Source organism: Lipotes vexillifer, unplaced genomic scaffold (assembly GCF_000442215.2).
Source record: "Lipotes vexillifer unplaced genomic scaffold, Lipotes_vexillifer_v1.1 scaffold158, whole genome shotgun sequence".
NCBI lineage: Eukaryota > Metazoa > Chordata > Mammalia > Artiodactyla > Lipotidae > Lipotes > Lipotes vexillifer.
In genome coordinates, this window is record NW_006788189.1 from 856,482 (window position 1) to 867,929 (window position 11,448).

The following is an 11,448-nucleotide window of genomic DNA, read 5'->3' on the forward strand; positions in this document are numbered from 1 at the left end:
TATTTGGTAAACATTGTAAATGTGGCTTTATTTACTCATAGTAAATACTGCTAACTCTCATTCAATATGATGCCAGTATTACCCTTATATCAAAACCAAGCAAAGACATTGCAAGAGAAAAAAACTATAGGTCAGTATATCTTACGAATATAGATGGAACAATCCCCAGCAAAATATGAGCAAACTGAATTCAGCAATATATAAAAAGAACTATACTCCATGACTATGTGGGATTTATCTCAGGAATGCAACCTTTGTTTTAAAAATCAATTAATGTAACACATCATATCAATAGAATAAAAACCAAAAAGCACATGCTCACCTCATAGAAAAAAACTGACAAAAATTCAACAAACTTCATGATAAAAACACTCAACAAACTGGGACAATAAGGGAACTTCCTCAACTTGATAAAGGGTATCTATGAAAAACCAACAGCTAACATCATACTTAATGTTTAAACAATGTTTTCCCTACCAAGACCAGGAACAAGACAAGGATGTCCACTACCACCAATTCTATTCAAAGTTGTACTGAATGTTCTAGTCTGTGAAATTAGGCAAGAAAAATGAGTAAAGACATCCCAATTGGAAAGGAAGAAGTAAAACTATACCTATTCACAGGTGACATGCTCTTGTATATAGAAAATCCTAAATAAATCCACTAAAAACTATTAAACTACTAAACAACTATTAAACTACTGAATAAGTTCAGCAAAGTTGCAGGATACAAGCTCAGTGTACAAAATCAATTGTATTTCTAGACATTTGCAATGAACAATCCAAAAATGAAAGAAAATAATTTCATTTACAAAAGCATCCAAAAGAATAAAATACTTAGGAGTAAATTTAACAAAAGAAGTGAAAAAATTATACTCTTTAAACTACAAAACATAGTTAAAAGAACTTAAAGATCTAAATAAATGGAAAGACACCCATTGTTCATGGATTGGAAGAACTATTGTTAAGATAGCAATACCCCACAAATGGATATAAAGACTCAACACAATCCCTATCAGAATCCCAGCTGGGTTTTTTTTTGTTTTTTGTAGAAATTAACAAGCTTATTCTAAAATTTGTATAGAATTTCATAGGACTCAGAATAGTCAAAACAATTTTGAAAAAAAAGAACAAAGTAGAACATTCTTATTTTCAAAATTTATGAAGTTACAGTAATCAAAATAGTGTGGTACTGCCATAAAGACAGACATAAAGACCAATGGGATAGAATGGAGATTCCAGACATAAACCCTCACATGGTGCTGGGACAACTGGAAAGCAACATGCAAAATAATGAAGTTAATCCCTTACCCGACACCATAGACAAAAATTAACGCAAAGTGGATATAAGACCTAAATGTAAGAGCTAAAAACTATAAAGCTCCTAGAAGAAAGCATAGAAGTAAATCTTCATGTTCTTGAATTTGTCAGTGAATTCTTGGATATGATAAATTTGACATCATCAAAATTAAAAGTTTTTGCTTCAAAAGACACTGTTAAAAGTGAAAAGAGGGCTTCCCTGGTGGCGCAGTGGTTGAGAGTCTGCCTGCCGATGCAGGGGACACGGGTTTGTGACCCGGTCCGGGAAGATCCCACATGCTGCGGAGCGGCTAGGCCCGTGAGCCATGGCTGCTGAGCCTGTGCGTCCAGAGCCTGTGCTCCAGAACAGGAGAGGCCACAACAGTGAGAGGCCTGCGTACTGCAAAAAAAAAAAAAAAGTGAAAAGAAAACCCACAGAATGGGAGAAAATATTTGCAAATCATATATCTGATGAGAGCCTTGTATCTTGAATATATAAAGACCTCTTTCAATAATGTTAAAAAAAACACAATTTAAAAAATGGGCAAAGGCATTTTTTCCAAGGAAGATATTCAAATGGCCAGTAAGTACATGAAAAGAGACTCAACATTATTTATCATTAGGGAAGTACAAATCAAAACCACAATGAGATACCACTTCACATCTAATAGGATGGCTCTTTTTTAAAAAGGAAAATAAGTGTTGGTGAAGATGTGGAAAAATTGGAAAACTTGTACGTTGCTAGTGGGAATGTAAAATGATGCAACTTTTGTGAAAAATAGTATGGAAGTTCCTTAAAAATTAAATATAGAATGACCATATGATCCAGCAATTCCACTCATACATATTTACCCAAAAAATTGGGAACAGGGACTCAACCAGTTACTTGTATGCCAGTGTTCATAGCAGCATTATTCATAATAGCCAAAAGAGAGAAACAGCCCAAAAGCCCATTTAGATGAATGAATAAACAAAAGGCTGTGTGTACACGAAATGGAATATTATGCAGCCTTTAAAAGGAATTATATTCTGATACATGCTCTGCTGTGAACTAAGTTGTGTCCCCACCCCCCAAATGTATATGTTGAAGCCCTAACCCCCAGCATGATGGTAGTTACAGATAGGGCCTCTGAGAGATAATTACGTTTAGATGAGGTCATGAGGGTGAGGACCTCATGATGGGATTAGTGCCCTTATAAGAAGAAAAAGAGACACAAGAGCTCTCTCTCTGCCATATGAGGACACAACAAGAAGGTGGCCATCTGCAAGCCAGGAAGAGAACCTGACCATTCTAGCACTCTCATCTCAGACTTTAAGCCTCCAGAACTGTGAAAAGTAAATTTCTGTTGTTTAAGCCACCCACTCTTTGGTATTTAGTTGTGGCACCTTGAGACAACTATGTCATGCCACAGCATGGATGAACACTGAGGACATTATGTTAAGTGAAATAAGCCACACAGAAAAGGATGACCATTGTATGATTCCACCTATATGACGTAATAAAAGAGTGAAATTCATGGAGACAGAAAGTGGAATAGTGGTTATCAGGGGCTGGGGATAGTTGTTTAATGGGTACAGTTTCAGCATGAGCTGATAAAAAAGTTCTGGAGATGGATAGTGGTGATGGTTGTACAACACTGCAAATGTACTTAATGCCACTGAATTTTATACTTTAAAAAAAATGGTTAAAGTGGTAAATTTTATGTTATGTATATCTTACCACAATAAAAAAGTGCAAAAAAACATGGATTTGACAGACTGAAAGAAGGAATAGGTTACTACATTATTAGAGTTGGAGATTTTTTTTTAAATAGCAACAATCATTTCTTTATTTCAATTGAAGTATAGTTGATTTACAATGTGTTAGTTTCAGGTGTACAGCAAAGTGATTCAGATATATATATAAAAGAATCTGAAAAAGAATATATATATTATATATATATTCAGATATATATATGAAAATAATCTGAAAAAGAATATATATGTGTGTGTGTGTGTGTGTGTGTATATATATATATATATATATATATAAGCTATTAAAAAATATTGAGTATAGTTCCCTGTGCTATACAGTAGGTCCTTGTTGGTTATCTATTTTGTATATAGTAGTGTGTATAATTTAATCCCAAACTCCTAATTTATCCCTCCCCCTCCCCTTACCCCTTTGGTAACCATAAGTTTGTTTTCTATGTCTGTAGGGCTATTTCTGTTTTGTATATAAGTTCATTTGTATCATTTTAAATTGAGGTTTTGATTTGCATTTTCCTAATGATTAATTAGGATATTTGAGGATATTTTCATGTGCTTATTGGTCATTTGTATATCTTCTTTGGAGAAATGTTTATTCAAGTCATTGCCCAGTTTTTTAATTGAGTGGGTTTTTTGTTTGCTTGTTTTTTGTTTTGTTTTTGCTGTTGAGTCATAGAGTCTCTATATATTCTGGATATTACCCTCTTATCAGATATGATTTACAAATATTATTCTTGTTCTGTGGCTTGTCTTTTCACTGTCTTGATAGTGTCCTTTGATACACAAACTTAAAAGTTTTTTGATGAATTCCAATTTACTTTTTCTTTTACTATGTGTGCTTTTAGTGTCATAATTAAGAAACCATTGCTAACTTGGGAGGGTTCAACCTCATTCTTTTGCATGTGGCTATACAGTTGTCTCAGCACCATTTTTTCAAAACAAGACCTTTACCCCAACAAATTGTCTTGGGACTCTTGTTGAAAATCAATTAACCATATATGTGAGAGTTTATTTCTAAGCTCCCTATTCTATCAGTCTATATCTCCATCTTTATGCTAGTGCCACACTCTTTTGATTACTATAGCTTTGCAGTAAGTTTTTAAAATTGGGAATTGTGAGTCCTCCAACTTTGTTCTTCTATATCAGGATTGCTATGGCTATTCGGAGTCCCTTGAAATTCCATATGAACTTTAGGATGAGTTTTTCTATTTCTGCAGAAAATGCCAGTGGGATTTTGATAAGAATTGCATTGAATTTGTACATAAATTTAAGAAGTACTGTCATTTTCACCATAGTAAGTCTTCTAATCCATGAATGCAGTATGTCTTTCCATTTATTTAGGTATTCTTTCATTTTTTTCAGCAATGTTCTCTAGTTTTCAGTGTACAGTCTTTCTCCTCCTTGGTTAAGTTTATACCTAAGAAAATTATTATTCCTGAAGCTGTGCAAATGGAATTGTTTCCTTAATTCCTTTTTGGATTGTTCATTGCTAGTGCATAGAAATATAGTTGATTTTGTGTGTGTTGATTTTGTATCCTACAGCATTGCTAAATTCAACTTTCTTTGTAGATTCCCTGGGGTTTTATATTGGGCTGGCCAAAAAGCTCATGAAAACCCGAACGAACTTTTTGGCCACCCAATACATATCGTGCCTTCTGAAAACAGAGATAATTACCTCTTCTTTTCCAATTTGAGTAACTGTTATTTTGTTTTTCTTGCCTAATTGCTCTGGCTATAACTGCAGTACTATGTTGAATACTGACAAAAGTAGGCATCCTAATCTTGTTCCTGATCTTAGGGGGAAAGTTTTTAGTCTTCCACCACCAAGTTTATTAGCTCAGTTGGGTTTTTCATATATGGCCTTTATCATGTAGAGAACATTCTTCTATACCTAGTTTATTGAATGTTTTTTTAAATCATGAAAGGGTGTTGGACTTTATCAAATTCTTTTTTTTTGCATTGATTGAGATGATCATGTGGTATTTTTTCTTCATTCTATTAATGTGGTATATTACAATGAATAATTTTCATATGTTGAACAACACTTGCTCTGGGGCTAAATCCCTCTTGCTCATGGTGTATAATCCTTTTAATATGCTAGAATTCTATTTGGTAGTATTTTGTTGAGGGTTTTGGTATCTGTATTCGTTAGGGATATTGGCCTCTAGATTTTTGTAGTCTATGTCTGGCTTTGATGTCAAGAAGCTAGCCTATGGAATGAGTTAGGAAGTGTTCCCTCCTCTTCATTTACTTGGGAAGAGTTTGAGAAGGATTGATTTTCATACATCTTAAATATTCGGTAGAGTTCACCAGTGAAACCATCTGGTCTTGGACTTTTCTTTGCTGGGAGGTTTTGTAAATTACAGATTCAATCCCCTTGTTATAGGTCTAGTCTGATTTTCTATTCCTTCTTGAGTCAGTCAGCTTTGATAATTTGTGTGTTTATAGGAATATTCCCTCTTGTTGGCAAACAATTGTTTATAGTATTCTCTCATAATCCACTTTATTTCTGTAAAATCAGTAGTAATGTCCCCACTTTCATTTCTAGTTTTGACTGAGTCTCTCTCCCTCCTCCCCACCCTCATCAACCTAAAGGTTTGTAAATTTTGTTAATATTTTCAAAGAACCAACTTTTGATGTCACTGATTTTTCTCTATTGTTTTTCTACTCTCTAATTCATTTATCTCTGCTCTAATCTTTGTTATTTCCTTCCCTCTGCTTGTTTGGGTTTTGTTTGCTCTTCTTTTTTTTAGCTCCATAAGATTTACATTTAGATTATTAATTTCAATTTTTCTTCCTTTCTAATGTAGGCATTTACTGCTGTAAATTTCCCTCTTAGCACTCCATCCCATCAGTTTTTCAATATTGTGTTTTTATTTTTATCTATCTCAAGGTTTTAAATTTTTTCTTTGTGATTTTTTTTCTTTGACCCATTGCTTATTTAAGGGTGTGTTGTTTAATTTTTCTAAATTTCATTATTGTGAAATTTCCAGTTTCTCTTCTATTATTGATATCTAGTTTCATTCCATTGTGATCAGAAGTTATTTTGTATGATTTCAGCCCTACAAAATTCATTAAGAATTGTTCTGTAGCCTAACATATCATGTGTCCTGGAGGGTGTTTCATGTGGAATTGAGAAGAATACATATTCTGCTGTTTCGTGGAGTGTTCTGTTTATGTCTGTTAGATCTAATTGGTTTACAGTGTTGTTCAGGTCCTCTACTGTTATTAATCTTCTGTTGGACTGATCTATCCTTTTTGAAAGTGCGTACTGAATTGTCCAACTATTATTATAGAACTATTTCTCCCTTCAATTCTGTCCATTTTTGCTTCATATATTTTAGGGCTCTATTGTTAGGTGTGTACAAGTTTGTCATTATACCTTCTTACTGGATTGAACCCTTTATCAATATACAATGTCCTTCTTTGTCTCTTATAACTTTTTTGAATTAAAGTCTATTTTATCAGACAATAATATAGTCACTCCAGCTCTCTTTTGGTTGCTATTTGCATGGTTTATCTTTTCCTATCCTTTTACATTCAAGCTCTTTGTCTTTGTATCTGAAATGAGTCACTTGTTGACAACATATAGATCATGTTTTTGAAAAAAAAATTTTTCCCAATCTTTGCCTTTTAACAGGAGAGTTTAACCCATTTACATTTGAATTTAATACTGATAAAAATATTTACTTCTGCCATTTGGCTTTTTGTTTTCTGTATGTCATACATTTTCTTTCTCAATTCCTCAATTACTGATTTGGCAGGGGGTATTAATTTGAACTTTTGAAGTGTACCAGTTTGATTCCCTTCTTTCCTTTTCTATATATTTTTATATTACTTTCCTAGTGGTTACCTTAGGAATTACAATTAACATCATAAACTTATATAAAAACCTGGTTTGAATAATACCAACTTAGTTTCAATAGTGTACACTCTGCTCCATATATCTCTGTTCCTCCCCCAATGTTTTGTCACAAATCATATTTTTATACATGTTGTGCTCATTAACAAAATTTTTACTTTATGTATTTGCCTTTTAAATCATATAGGAATAAAAGAAGAGTTATGAAGTAAAAGTAAATGATACTTGTTTTTATATTTACCTAGGTAGGTACTTTTTTTTTTTTTTTTTTTTTTTTTTTTTTTTTTTTCGGGGCGGAGCACAGGCTCCGGACGCGCAGGCTCAGCGGCCACGGCCACGGCTCACGGGCCCAGCCTCTCCGCGGCATGCGAGATCCTCCCGGACCAGGGCACGAACCCGTGTCCCCTGCATCGGCAGGCGGACTCCCAACCACTGCGCCACCAGGGAAGCCCCTAGGTAGGTACTTTTACCAATGTTTCTTCTTATGACTTTAAGTTCCTGTCTCATTTCTTTTCACTTCAGCCTGAAATATTTATTCTCTTTAGCATTTCTTGTAGGGTAGGTCTACCAGTAATGAACTCCCTTGGCTTTTGTTTATCTAGAAGTATCTTAATTTCTCCTTTATTCTTCAAAGATAGTTTTGCCAGATATAGAATTCTTGTTTGAAAGTTTATTTTTATTTTTTTAAGGACATAAATATGTCATCTTACTGCCTTCTGATTTACATGGTTTCTGTTGAGAATTTGGCTGTTAACCTTATGAAGATCCCTTGTACATGATGAACTGCTTCTCTCTTGCTGCTTTCAAAATTCTGTCTTTGGGTTTCAGTGATTAGACTATGTATCTTGGTGTAGATTTCTTTGAATTTATCCTGCTTTTAATTCATTATGCTTCTTGGAAGTGTAGATTCATGTCCTTCAACAGATTTGGGAAAATTTTGGCCATTATTTCCTCAAATACTTTTTCTGCACTTCTTTCTTCTCCTTCCGGAACTCCAATGATGCATATGTTGGTACATTTGATGGTATCCCAGAGGTCCCTCAGACCCTGTTTTTCTTCCTGCTCCTCAGGCTGGGTAATTTCAATTGTCTTTAATCTTCAATTCTCTCATCCTTTTTTTCTGCCTTCTCGAATCTGCTGTTGAACCATTCTAGTGAATGTTTCATGTCAGTTAGTATACTTTTTGGCTCCAGAATTTGTTTGGTTCCTTTTTATAATTTCTCTATTTAAAAAAAATATTTTCATTTTGTTCATGTCATTTTCCTGATTCCTATTAGTTCTTGGCCCATGACTTACTTTAGCTCATTGAGCATATTAAATCAGTCAACTCAATATCTTTGTCTAATAGTTACAATGTCTGGGATTTCTCAAGGATAGTTTCTATCAAATTCCTTTTTTTCTGAAACTGGGCCATACTTTCCTGTTCCCTTGTAAGTTTTTAAACTTTTTGTTGAGAAATGGACATATAATACCCAGAGGGTATTATGTTAGCTTTGGAAACCTGATTCTCCCACTCCTCTGGGATTGATAAATTTTGCTTGTTGAGGGTGGCACCATCTGTGACTTTTCCAAACAATTTTTGCAAGGTATGCATTCCTTGTGTGTGGTACCTGAAGTTTCTGTTCCATTATCTCTGCAGTCAACCAGTGACTTGAGCACAATTTAATTGTCTGTCTCCAACAAGGAAAAAAAAATGCTCCTGTCTCTTTAAACCTTCTTTTCAAAAAAATTGAATTTATTTATTTATTTTTGGCTGTGTTGGGTCTTCATTGCTGCACGCGGGCTTTCTCTAGTTGCAGCGAGCAGGGGCTACTCTTCGTTGCGGTGCACGAGCTTCTCATTGCAGTGGCTTCTCTTGTGGAGCACGGGCTATAGGTGCACGGGCTTCAGTAGTTGTGGCACATGGGCTCAGCAGTTGTGGCTCACAGGCTCTAGAGCGCAGGCTCGGTAGTTGTGGCACACGGGCTTAGTTCCTCCGAGGCATGTGGGATCTTGCCAGACCAGGGCTTGAACCCATTGTCCCCTGCATCGGCAGGCGGATTCTTAGCCACTGCGCCACCAGGGAAGTCTCTTTAAATCTTCTGATAGATAACCCCAGGGTAAGCCACTGCTACTGAGGGCCAAAACCAAGGCAAGTTTCTATGCCAGTTCCTCAGGCATCACTTGACCAGCCCAAATGCATAAATCCAAATGTTTTGAGGACAAGGTCACCACTACCCACCCTGGCACCAGCCAGCTGCTCCAGGAACTCAGCCAAGATGGTGCTAAGGAATCAGGAGTGGTAGTTGGCTTGTGCCTGCCCCTAACTTACAAAAGATCAGAAGTCTCTCCCTTCATGAAGTGCTCACAACCAGCACAGGAAGTGCTGGTTGTTATAAGTGTCCAAACATGTTCCAGAGTTCCAAAATAGTTTATTGCAATTGATCTTTCCAGCTTAATGGTTGACTCAGCAGAGTGACTGACCCCAGATCTTTGTAGCCTGTCATTTTGCTTGTTGTCACACCTACTCTGTATTTTTAAGTAACGTCATTAGGTGCATACATATTTAGGATTGTTAATGTCTCCTTGATTAATTGATTTGTATCATCATAGAATATCCTTCTTTTTCCTCTGGTAATTCTCATTGTCTTGAAGTTCACTCTAATATGAATATAGCCACACCGGTTTTCTTATTATTAGTGTTTGTGCGAGGCAGTTCTTAATGTCAACCTATTTCTATTTAATGTGCATCTCTATAAATTGCTTTTTAAAATACAATCTGAAAATCTCAGACTTCTATTTAGAGTGTTTAAGACCATTAATATATAATGCAAATATTGACTTTTTCAGTTGAAAGACTACTGTTTAATTTGTTTTACTATTTATCTCCTCTACTTGTTCCTTTGCTTCTCCTTTCCTGCCTCTTTTGGGTTGATTGAGTTTTACATGTTTTTTTTTTTTAATTGAAAATTAAAATTTTCCTGTCTCCTCTTGTTTTGTTTTTTGTTTGTTTTGTTTTGATTTTTGGTATAACTATATTTTTTCAAATGGTTGCTCTAGGGAAAACAATATGCTTTCTCAGCTTATCAGTTTATCTTGCATTACTGTCATACCAATTCATAATAATGTAAGAACATTATAACTCCCATCCTTTGTGCAATTGTCATGTATCTTACTTCTACATGTTATATACCCAAAGTATAGGTAACATTTTTCTTTAAGCAATCAATAGTCTCTTAAAGGAAAAATAGTATATTTACCCACATACTATTTCCAGCGCTCTTCGTTCCTTCCTGTAGACATGAATTTCTATCTATCTGGCATCATTTTCCTTTTAGCCTGAAGAACTTTTACCATTTTTTTTCTTATAGTACAGGTCTACAAGCAATGTATTCTCTCGACATTCAGTTATCCTGAAGTAGTTTTATTTCATTTTCACTTTTGAAAAATATTTCCCCCACATAATGTTAAGACAGATTTTCTTTCTTTCAGCACTTTAAAAATGTCATTCCTCTGTCATGTTCTTTTTTCCTGATAAAAAGTCAGCTATCATTCTTTTCTTTTTTTAAATAAATTTATTTATTTATTTTCGGCTGTGTTGGGACTTCATTGCTGCACTCAGGCTTTCTCCAATTGTGGCGAGCAGGGGCTACTCTTCATTGCGGTGCACAGGCTTCTCATTGCAGTGGCTCCTCTTGTTGCGGAGCACGGGTTCTAGGCATGCAGGCTTCAGTAGTTGTGGCACGTGGGCTCAGTAGTTGTGGCTCACGGGCTCTAGAGTGCAAACTCAGTAGTTATGGCGCAGGGGCTTAGTTGCTCTGTGGCCTGTGGGATCTTCCCGGACCGGGGCTCGAACCCATGTCCCCTGCATTGGCAGGCGGATTCTTAACCACTGCACCACCGGGAAAGTCCTCAGCTATCACTGTTATTGTTATATCTGTGTATAGTATGTCTTTTTTGTTTTCCTGACTACTTTTTAAAGATTATCTTTGGTTTTCAGCATTTGACTATGATGTGCCTAGGTGTGACCTTCTTTGTATTTATCCTGCGTGTGTGTGTGTGTGTGTGTGTGTGTGCACGCATGTGTGCATGTGCATGTGCTGGTTTGGGGGGTGGGGGGTAACACACAGTGAGGCCGGACAAAGATCAAGAGAAAAGCTAGAAGAGTTTTACAGTTTTGTTATATCACAGTTCACACCATGCAGGACCACTCAGGGGAAGCACTAAGGTTGGTCACTAGGAAGAAGGCAAGGCAGGAACTGTGGGCAAGAGCTTTAATTGTGGTTTCCCCAGGAATGAATGGGTGAGGCAGGGTAAGACTGGCTAATCTGAATATTTCAATAAGCTCTGGAGCATAGGAGATGTCCCTGCATGTCTTATATCTGGCCTTGGGCGATTAGGGTGGGTATATAGTGGCCCAGAGTTGAAGAGTCCAGTAAGTGAAGTGGTTGAGGGTGTGGACTAGATTGGCTGTTCAAGAGAACTGACTGGCCTTTAACCAGGGCCAAAACTGGGTCAAGAAAGCATTTTTTTTTTTTTTTTTTTTTTTTTTTTTTTTTT